At 35.4% G+C, this 11,799-nt stretch overlaps 1 protein-coding gene across 3 annotated transcripts in view; it reads right to left on the minus strand.

Moving 5' to 3' along the window:
- sipa1l1 (signal-induced proliferation-associated 1 like 1) overlaps positions 1-11,799 on the minus strand; it is a 113,785-nt gene that overhangs the window by 46,717 nt on the left and 55,269 nt on the right. The window lies entirely within an intron of this gene.

Raw genomic sequence — 11,799 nt, forward strand, 5'->3', positions numbered from 1 at the left:
AATTGTAAGAACATTTTAAATGATTTTAAAATTTATTTAAAAATTAATTAAAACAGTAGAAATGGTTATCACACTAACAACAATAAAAACAGAGAATTTAAGAACATTTAAGATGATTTGAAAAATTGATTTTAAAATTAATTTGCACAGTAAAATGATTCAATAAATGCACAACTGAACAGGTGAGTTTTCAGTCTGCATTTAAATGTGTCTAATGTATTAGCACATCTGATCTCTTCTGGAAGCTGATTCCAACTGCGGGCGGCATAATAGCTAAAAGCGGATTCCCCTTGTTTTGTGTGAACCCTTGATATTACTAACTGACTCGATCCTAGTGATCGGAGTTGTCTGTTAGGTTTGTATACAGTGAGCATATTTGCAATGTATGTAGGTCCTAGGCCATTGAGTGCTTTATAAACAAGTAAAAGTACTTTAAGTAAACTTTTGACTTCAAATGTATATTGCCAGTTACAGCCATAGTTCAGTGTGGCAGGCCTGTAACTGCAACATTGTTCATACCAAAAGGGCCAAAGGGCAGATTACACCACATGAATAAATCAATGCCACCAAAGCCACGGAGAAGCAAAACAACGCACGACTATAGACACAAGCCGAATTGACTGACTAGATATCAGCAGGATGGTTGAGTATGATGCAGAGATTGTCAGAAGCAATTCAACAACTTCAAGTCGAACATATTATCTGCCGCTTGCCTGAAAGTACAATCCTCGTAACATTAGATTAAATTACAGCAAGTAATACTGCAGTAATATCAAATGATCCCCTATTGGTTGATATTAGATATTTAAATGCATGCTCAAATTTTTCTCTATTTTTACATTTCAGATTATAAGATAATCATTAAAGTTGGCATGAAATGAAAATCCCTTTCCTGCATGTTTTTCTTTTTTGATAAGTTATACTCAAGGAAGAAAAGATATGTCGCTACTTCAGTTTGTGAGCGACTTTGAAACATCTCATCTCTATTACAGTGACTTTCTCTTAACTGTTTCACTTTATCATTGAAAGATTAGTACACTTACGGAATCCAAATTTCCTGATAATTTACTCACCCTCATTAGGGTTTTGAGGAAAACGTTTCTGAATTTTTCTCCATATAGTGGACTTCAATGGGAGCCAACAAGTTGAAGGTCCAAATTGCACTTACAATGCAGCTTCAAAGGGCTCTACGTTATCCCAGCAAAGGAATAAGGGTCTTATCTAGCATAACGATCTGTCAATTTATATACTTTTTAACTACAAATTCTCTTTTTTGAAGATGCATTGAAACAATTGGACCTTCAATCCTTTCGGCTCCCACTGAAGTCCACTATATGTAAAAAAAAATCCTTAAATGTTTTCCTCAAAAACGTAACATTGACAAAATATTGCAATCTTTTTCCGTTTAACTTTATCACATAAAATTCTGTAGATACTTCAAATGTCACAAAAATTCGTTTGGAAATACTTTTTGTCGAAAAAGAGCTTTAACATAAATAAATGCTGTGTCACATGACAAAAATAGCCTATAGGCAAATTTTTTTTTGCGATACACCAAAACTTATACAATAACTTATGCGACAATTAGACAATTAGTAATTTTATCTGTAAAAAGTCAGTTGGATGGAAACAAGCTGGAGAAAGCACATGTTGCAAGGTTTTTTTAGGCATGTTCTCTTTGGCTATTGTCTCTCAACTCGATATATTAGGAAAAAGTATTTTAAATAAGACATTGGATGCCAAATTCACTTGTCATGGTGTTTGCATACAAATGTGTCTAGCAGTGTGAACACAACCACCCTACAATGATACAAAATCCATTCACTCCTTTTTTTTAATCCCTAAAAACCTAAACGGTCTCAATTATCAAGCCATTTCGATTTTCTGAGAAGTATGATGTCACATTGCTCAAACCCCGCCCATGACCGCTGACAGACTTGTCCCATATTAGCATATTTCCACCCTCAGCCAGTTGTACTCTATTCGCCATTTTCTCCACACTCAAGAAGCAGTAGCGACAACATCTTGTAAGCAATGCAGGTGTTTTGTATTTGAATGTAAAAGTGAACTTAAGTGTCTGCATTTTCTCCAGACATCAGAGCCACTGAGGACGCAGTGGATTAGTTCTGATGTTAATGCACCACCAAATACACACAAAAAAAAACAAAAAACAGAAGAGAGGGTGGAGTGAGCAGTAGCTCATTATCATTAAAAGAGACATGCACCAAAACAGGTCACTGAAAACAGGGCTGTTTTTGACAAGGTAAAAACTTTGTCGTGTTTTACATGACCATTGAAGAATTTTAACCAAAGTATGTTACAGACATTTCATGAAGACCCTAAAGAATCATACCAACTTGTGAAAAAATGGGCATCCGTTGTCCCCTTCAACATGGAAAACATTTGATGCACTTACACTTACAAAATTAAACCTGGGCTAATGGCCACACAGGTGAAATATGAATACAGCAGGTGGCACTGCATGCGTATAAAGCTTCATTGCTTAAATTATAATGCACTACAGATGAACATTGTTCCCATATGACAGGAGAAGCTCTGAAATGTCAGTTTCCTTTGTTTCCTGGCAACCATCTGCCGAGTGTTGTGGTGCAGAGCGGCGGTGCTGCCGGGTTAACCTTAATGAGAGAGCTGAAGCCCAATGACTACACACACCTACATAATCTGCCACTCGCACCACAGGAGAAAAACCCAGGGAGAGGAGCAATGCTTCACGACATTGCGTAAAAGATTCATTGTATACAAGTAGAGAGCTAAAAATATCAGACGAAAATAAATTATTACAATAAACTTAAAACAAATGACCTAATGTTCTATAGCAGGGATCCTCAAATCTTACCCTGGAGGTCCAATGCGCTGCAGAGTTTAGCTCTAACCCTAATCAAACACACCTGAGAATGCTAATCAAGGTCTTCAGGATCATTAGAGAATCACAGGTAGGTGAGTTTGATCAGGGTTGGAGCTAAACTCTGCAGCGCATTGGACCTCCAGGGTAAGATTTGAGGAACCCTGTTCTATTGCACAAGAGAAAGAGTAAGCAGTATTACGACAGCAAAAATAAAGAAATCTATTCCCAAATAGGGTGGTTGACTGAAACAAGTGACATCCAACTGAATCACTTGACATTTTGGGTTTATGAATCACATTTTGTAGTGCTAGACTATGTGATGAAAACATGAGATAATCTTCCTGCCGGTGAGTCCTGACCTCCCGATGGCTGGAAGGGGTATGTAGAGCGCCGGGTGTGGCGACACACTAACCCTAACACACACTCGCACAGACTGCAGATGAGGTCATGGGTATTTCCATTCTTTGAGCGAGCGCTTTTCCTCTCCCGTCTTGTTCTCACTCAGAAATGGTGCTGTAATAAATTTGGGAGGTTGCAGCACAGGTGCTTCTGCAGGGCCGAGAGGAACTCTGTGGCTTAGTCATACACAGCTGCCAAATTATAGCCCAAAGTATGACAGATGGGGGCAGCGCGGGCTGACAGATCCCATGTAACCAGCTAATGAGACAGATACCTGTGACGAGCTTCGCGAGGGAGACCGTGAGCAGGGCAGAGATGACTAACACGGCAATGAGAACTTTAACTTAGAGAACAAATCTCTGACAAAATGTGACCTTATATAGCACAAGTCTTTCTATAAAGAAAGACATAGTAATAGAATAGAATAGCTTTTATATACACTTCCAGTCAAACGTTTTTGAACAGTAAGATTTTTAATGTTTTTAAAATAATTCTCTTCTGCTCAAGAAGCCTGCATTTATTTGATCCAAAGTAGAGCAAAAACAGTAATTTTTTTAAATATTCTTTACCATTTAAAATAACTGTTTTGTATTTTAATATATTTTAAAATATAATTTATTTCTGTAATCAAAGCTAAATTTTTAGCATCATTATTCCAGTCTTCAGTGTCACAAGATCCTTCAGAATTTCATTCTAAAATGCTGATTTGCTGTTCAAGAAACATTATTATTATTATTATGAATATTTAAAGTTGAGTACATTTTTTCAGGATTCTTTGACGAACAGAAAGATATAAAGATCAGCATATTTCTTAAATAAAAAGCTTTTGTAACTTTGAACACTACACTATTCAAAAGCTTGGAGTCAGTATGTTTTTTTAATAGAAATTAATACTTTTATTTAGCAAGGATGCTTTAAATTGGTCAAAAGTGATGATAAAGACATATATAATGTTCAGATAAATTCTGATAAATACTGTTCCTCTGAACTTTCTATTCCTTTCAATTCCTGAATTTCAAACAAACCTGGAATTCTACTCAACTGTGTTCAACGTGATAATAAGAATACATTTTCTGAGCAGTAAAATGTTTTGAGCAGCAAATTAGAATATTAGAATGATTTCTGAAGGATCACGTGACTGCAGTAATGACGCTAAAAATTTAGCTTTGAAGTCACAGGAATAAATTACATTTAAAAATATATTCAAATAGAAAACAGTTATTTTAAATACAAAAAAATATTTCAGAAATTTAAATGAATTTGAATTTCAAAAGTTTTTTTCTGCACTTTGGATCAAATAAATGCAGGCTTGGTGAGCAGAAGAGACATCTTTAAAAAAAAAAAAAACATTAAAAATCTTAGTGTTCAAACACTTTTGACTGGTAGCGTATAACATAAAATAATTTTCTCTTACACAATAACATTTAAATATTCTGGGGTTGTCAAGATTTTTGAATGGCTTTTTGAAGTCTTTTATGCTCACCAAGGATGCATTTATTTATTTATTTATTCATTCATTCATTTTAAAAACAGTAATATTATGTAACATTATTACAGTAAAAATGTATAATTATTTATAATAATAATTTATTCCTGTGATGGTCGCAGCTTAATTTTCAGCAACCAATTGTATTTTTCAGTATTCTTTGATGCCTGAATAGTTGAAATGTAGTATTTACAAAAGTATTTCATCAGTTTTGAATGGTGCAGTACATTTCATATCAATTTTAATCGAAAATTGTGGATATACGCAGATCCTATTCTTAGTAACCATTTAAAGTTTTTTATGTCACATTTGCAGTTCACCAAATCATTATCTTCTTGTAACCTGAAGCACCCTTAAGGGAATCCTACCAAACCATCCAATCCTAAACTAACACCCTAGCTTTAACTGCTACACTAATTGATTTGCACTTGACAAAATGAATCAGACGAGTTAGCTTAAGCTGTGAACAGGAGAAAAGCATTCTGTTGGAGTGAAAACAGCTGTTCAAATGAGACCTGCAACAACCATGCATATGGTTGGACTGAAAGAATAAATAATGAATAAAAAAATGAATGAATAAAGAATAAAATACCTTAAAGCTTCTGGTTCAGTCCGCATTAAAATACACACAGAAGTACAAACCAGAAATCTGAAAAAAAGACGACTGACATTAGAAAAAAAGATCAGTATGGAAACAAAATTCACCCTCTCTGTGATCCCTAGAATTAAGCTGCCAGTTTTTTTCCCCGTTTTGCCTTTAAGAAACGCTTGTTTGACATGTAAAATGAGCAACAACGCTTTTCTCCACTAAGACACAGGCTGTGAGTTTACTCTCAGCTTCAGTATAGTTTAAACGCCCACATACTTCAATAACATCCTCTCTGCAAAGCCTGCATTACCATGACGGATTCACAAAACAGTCGATGCTGAAATGCAGTGCACAAATAGTTAGCCAGATGAAATGAATGGAGATCATCCAACTTTGTCTTCATTATCTCAAGTTTCTAATAAACAAGTTGGCATCGTTAATGTGAAACATCAATAATCATGTGGCGATGTATTCATCCGTGTAACTTTACAAAGTTAAGGAAGGTTGCTTTTAAGAAATGCTCTTTTTCTTCAAAAGATTAAGGAGAAACTGGTTCCTCCTTAGATGACCCTTTCAACAAATTTGCATAAAAAATACTCAAGATTTATTGATAAAGGAGTAAGTCCCAAAAATGTGACGGCTGTAAGTCGTAAAAAAAATGGCAGGATTTCCAACCACAAGGAAGGAATAAAGAACGTCTGGAGGCTTGGAGGAAACGTGGTACTGGGTTGAACTCATTCGAAATCTTTCTGCAAAACCAAGGAAGAAAAACAATAGTGTTGAACACACAAGAACAATTCGTATAATTGCAGCCTTTCAGACAAAAGGACAACCGGTTTTAGGCAAACAATGTCCTCCACACAAGCTCAACAAAACTGCAGAGACGTGGGTATTTCCAAGAAGACTTTTTGGACCTTTGAAAAGAGCACATTCCTTATTCATTCAAGACCCAGCACAAAACCAGCACTATGATTTCTGCAATTCAGAAAACACAAATGAAATTATCGAATCCAGTCATAAAAATGGAATTTGCTGTATAAAGCAGAATGTGCAGCCTTAAACAAAGATATTAATACCAGAATTGTCAGAAGAAGAAAAAAAAGTACGGCCCTACAACTGACTTCGTCATTTACTCTCTTCCACAGCTGTAAAAAAAGCCACTTTCTCTCACCCTGTCACACGCACATCGTCTTCACTTGGCTGGCTGATGACATGACCCATTTTTGAGTCACACCTTCAGGCCAAGAAACGACAACACCTGTTGTGTAAGGTGTGAGGACCGGTCGAGACGCTTGGCTCAGACCACCCCTCTGCACACAGCTGCGGCCTTACAGGAGGATGATTAAAGCTTCAGCATGTGACTCACCTCATTCCAGAGAGCAGAGAGCGTGAGGGGGACTGTCGGGAGGCAGACAACATGTCTTCATCTCTACTTTGATAAATAACTCCCGCAGTATCAACAGCAACCTGGGTTTTCTACTGCCGTGTCTTGTTATTTGAACTTTGTAGAGCGGGAGAGAATGTGAATGATGTGGTTGTTGCGGTAACCATCTCATTCCTTTGCGCTTCCAAGTGCACTTAAGGTCAAAGGCTGGGCGGCGTGACAGTATATGAAATGAGGTACAGGGCAGGCTAAAGACTATCGGCAATGACTTTTTTTTTTCTTTGATATCAATCAGAAAACTATGGAAGCCTGTTTCCACCACTGAATAAAAAATATTCTGTCTTTTTTCTTGAGTTGTGATAAATAAACTCATAATTAGCGAGAAATAAAGTCAGAATTGTGAGATAAAAACAAACGCAATTTGGACTCTCTCACAAATGCAAGTTTGTATCTCAAAACTATGACGTTTTTTCTCAGAATTGTGATATTGACTCACAATTGCGAGTTATAAAGGCAGAATTGCGAGATATAAACTCAACCGCAAGAAATAAAGTTAGAATCGCAAGGTATAAACTCACAACTGCGAGAAATAAAGTCAGAATTGCAAGATATAAACAATTCTGAGGAGAAAAAGTCTGAATTGCGAGATAAAAACAAACGCAATTTGGACTCTCACAAATGCAAGTTTGCATCTCAAAATGACTTTTTTTTTTCAGAATTGTGATATAGACTCGCAACTTATAAGGTATAAGGTATAGAGTCACAATTGCGAGAAATAAAGTCAGAATTGTGAGATAAAAACAAACGCAATTTGGACTCTCACAAATGCAAGTTTGTATCTCAAAATTATGACGTTTTTTCTCAGAATTGTGATATAGACTCACAATTGCGAGTTATAAAGGCAGAATTGCGAGATATAAACTCAACCGCAAGAAATAAAGTTAGAATCGCAAGGTATAAACTCACAACTGCGAGAAATAAAGTCAGAATTGCGAGATATAAACTCAACCGCAAGAAATAAAGTTAGAATCGCAAGGTATAAACTCACAACTGTGAGAAATAAAGTCAGAATTGCGAGATATAAACACAATTCTGAGGAGAAAAAGTCCGAATTGCGAGATAAAAACAAACGCAATTTGGACTTTCTCACAAATGCAAGTGTGCATCTCAAAATTCTGACTTTTTTTTTCAGAATTGTGATATAGACTCGCAATTTATAAGGTATAAGGTATAGAGTCACAATTGCGAGAAATAAAGTCAGAATTGCGAGATATTAACTCACAATTCTAAGGAGAAAGTCTTTTTTTCTCAGAATTGTGAGTTATAAAGGCAGAACTGCCAGATATAAACTCAATTAAGAGAAAAAGTCAGAATTGTGAGATCAAGTGCGATAAAGACTTTTTTCTTAGAATTGCGAGACAAACAATTGCAAGAAATAGGGATGCTCATTTCGGTTAATTTTCCTGACCGACAACCGCTGCTCGTTATCCGAACATTAACCGTTAACTGATAAAATTAGAATAATAAATTAGTTTAAAATAAAAATAGAATGCACGAGTATCTGTGATGATACATTAAAAATACAAGCAAATGTTTTATTTTAACGTGCAAACAGCAGCATACAGAGCAACAACAAAAACTGTATTGACATATACTTAAATTATCACGCATCAGCAGCGGTTCTGAGAACAGAAAATCTGAATGAAAAAAAAGAATAATATAAATAGGCCTACACTAAATATGTATAAATTAAATAACTACCTAATTAAGATGACAAAACTAAAACACACTGAATCCTTTTATGCGCTTTGAAGAACTGTACCGGTCTAATTCTTCTCGTCGGACATAAAAATATATAGCAGGCCAGCCAATACCTCAGTGTGCCTAGTTTTTAACATGTCCACATGCTGTACGGATAGGCAGGACCGCTGCCTGTTAACTCTTAGATCCGCGGAAAAAAAACACCATCACAAAAACCCTTTCAATTTGCGGTTCGGGACTTCTATCCACTGTCATATGCGTGTGGAGAAGTGCGTGTTTTACAGCGTTCAGCAACAGCCAATCACAGACATGTTTGTTGATTTGATTATCACTGTGGCCAATCAGAGGAGGCTATGTTACAATCCACTCACCAACCAAAGTGCCGGTTTCAGTTTTGCTGACTTCTACACTTTCGCGAACTCTCTTATTAAAGCAAAGAAAGTGTTGGCATTATATAAATAAGAGATTAATTGTGCAGTGTAAAGGTTATTTTATTACTTTTTAATAACTTTATGAGATTGCGATGAACTACTCTAGGATGAGTGATAGCTTTCCAGTGATTGTAACGGGAGCGCCTATTGCGCACTTTCTAGACTATAATTCATTCAGAATTTGAATACATTCACTCACGGATTCACTCTAATAACCCAATAACGCCACTTGCCATTGAGTTGCATATACTACATCTGTTTACCAAGTAAAGGTGAAGCGAAATATGTCTGTACAGCCAAACTGCACGTGTCGACACACGCGCGTGAGTAAACAGATAACTTACAAATAGCATTATTTCTTTCACCATGCAGCAAACGTAAAAAAAAGAATAGAAAACAACCCTTTTAAACCGTTTAACTGATAGTAATAATCGGTTAAAATTCTTACTGTCGGTTAACGGTTAAACGGTCAATACGAGCATCCCTAGCAAGAAATAAAGTCAGAAATGCAAGATATAAACTCGCAATTGAGTAGAAAAAAGTCAAAATTGCTAGTTAAAAACTCACAATTCTGCCTTTTTTCTTAGAATTGCGAGACAAGCAATTAATAACAAATATTAAAACAAAAACAATAATTAACAAATATAAACTTGCTATTCTGAGGAGAAAAATTCAGAACTGTGAGAAAAACTAATTTTAATTTTAAAGAATTGCAAGATATAAACTCACAATTGCGAGAAACAGCCAGAATTGTGAGATATAAACTCGCAAAGACAGAATCACAAGTTTTTATCTTTTTTACTTGCAATTCTGGCTTTTTTTCTTAGAATTGCAAGAAATATAGTCTACAAGATATAAACTCCAACTTTGTCACAATTCTGACTTTTTTTTTCTCAGAACTGCATGATATTAACTAGCAACAGCGTGTTACAAAGTCAAACTTGCATAATATAAACTCACAATTGCGTTAAATCTGACTTTATTTCTCACAATTGCAAGTTTTGTCTCACAATTTTGAAAAAAAAAAAAAAGTGAAAGATCACAAAGTTCATCACTGTCAACTTAAATACACTACCCAAGACTGTAACAGAGACCGTCCCAGAAATACTGCAAATCAGGCTGAATGTCAAGTATGCAATACAAATAATCATCTATTGCCATGTAAATTTAACATCTGAATATTTCCAGAGTGCAGGGCCACATCCAAAAACAGCATAAGAGCCCTTGTGACTCCATTCCAAGACAGACAAAACCTCTTTCCTTTACAGTCAATCATTTTTCTCCCCTCAAATTCACTCCTCTCAATGGCAACCTGCGGTGCACCTCAAATTATGAATTAAGGAGAAATGTGCTTCTGTTTTGATGTATACAGCTGGAAACATGTCGCCAGATTTGCAAAAGCAACACAAAGTGGCGAAGCTGATTTCTTGTGCTCAGTTATTTGCCAGGCAGAAGGTATTCCGCCTCGTTTTTTTTGGAGTGACTACATTTTAAGGCTTCGATTTTGTGTGGGCAAAGAAAGTCACGAGCAACAACATAATCCCGCATTAACACAATATTTAATGGCAGAAATAGGAAACGGAAAGACACAGGTTTGTGCTGCCTGCTGGTTGATGATAAAACCACTCATTTTTCACCCATCAACCATGGAAGACAGTGTTTACCCACTAAAGAGGAACCACTCGGCAGACTGAGGTTGATGTGGTCTCCCACGCACTCACCACATTTTTCCTTGCCTTCCGATTTCTTTCTTTCTCACACTCTCTCTCCTCCCAGTCTGTCTGTCCATCTCATTTTCTCAATACATTTTTGTTTCTCAATACTGTAAAGGTATGAATGACAGCATGATTCTCTATGCTCTACTGGGCCAATGATACATTGTTACTACATCTAATGATCACCCCCTAAAAAAGAAAATCTGTTATTGAGTTTTACTGCTGTAGTATTTCACGGTTCCCACATCTTTTGACTAGGGCTGTCACTACCGATTATTTTAGTTATCAATTAATCGGTAGATTATTCTGGCGATTAATCAAGTAATCAGATGATTATAATAGTTTTTTTCTTTACTACAGCCACTGTAATTTCTTGAATATGTGGATATCCAAATGTGTGAACTCAGAGTGAGGGTTTGAGCTCTTATTTTGATATCACGATGAACAGTTAGCATATTGAGAAAGATACTGATGTATTTTCCTGTGTTTGTGTAGGTTTATAAATGATTTAGCTTACAAATCTGATGAAATGGCGCATGTTGCATTCTCAGATGAACATTATAATAAACTCAAACTTACCGCAATATGCAGAGATGGAGTTTGAGATGCTCCACACATGTACATGATAACAGTTTGTGCGGACCAGCATTTACTGTGAAAGAAGCCATTCTAAGACGCACGTTCGTAACCTACACGCATGTAAATAATTAAAGCGCATATATTAAACTTGTATCGCACATATTATTTAATTGAATCATAGCGTTTGTGAATTCATAATAGTATTATGCTTTATTACGATTTTTATAATGGGTTTAATATATCATGAAGCCTTGGAAAACAATGTAACAATGCATTTCATGGATTCTGATCTGTGGAATACACCACTTCCAGTATTATAAATTAAGTAAGTTTTTTTTTTCTATTTAATAATTTATTTTTATTTAGCAATATAAAACCAATTACTGGGCATAACTAAAAACACGGATACTCACTACAGAACCCAATGACCAATAATTATTATATATTCAATAACTTTTCCAAGCTTGGAAATCAGATTTTTTTTTTTTATAACTAGTTGTGTAAATTATTAAATAAAGAAATCTAAGAATTAAATATTTATATATAAAAAAAATACATATTTTTTTAATTCTTAAATTTAATTATATAT

Source organism: Garra rufa, chromosome 13 (assembly GCF_049309525.1).
Source record: "Garra rufa chromosome 13, GarRuf1.0, whole genome shotgun sequence".
Taxonomy (NCBI): Eukaryota; Metazoa; Chordata; class Actinopteri; order Cypriniformes; family Cyprinidae; genus Garra; species Garra rufa.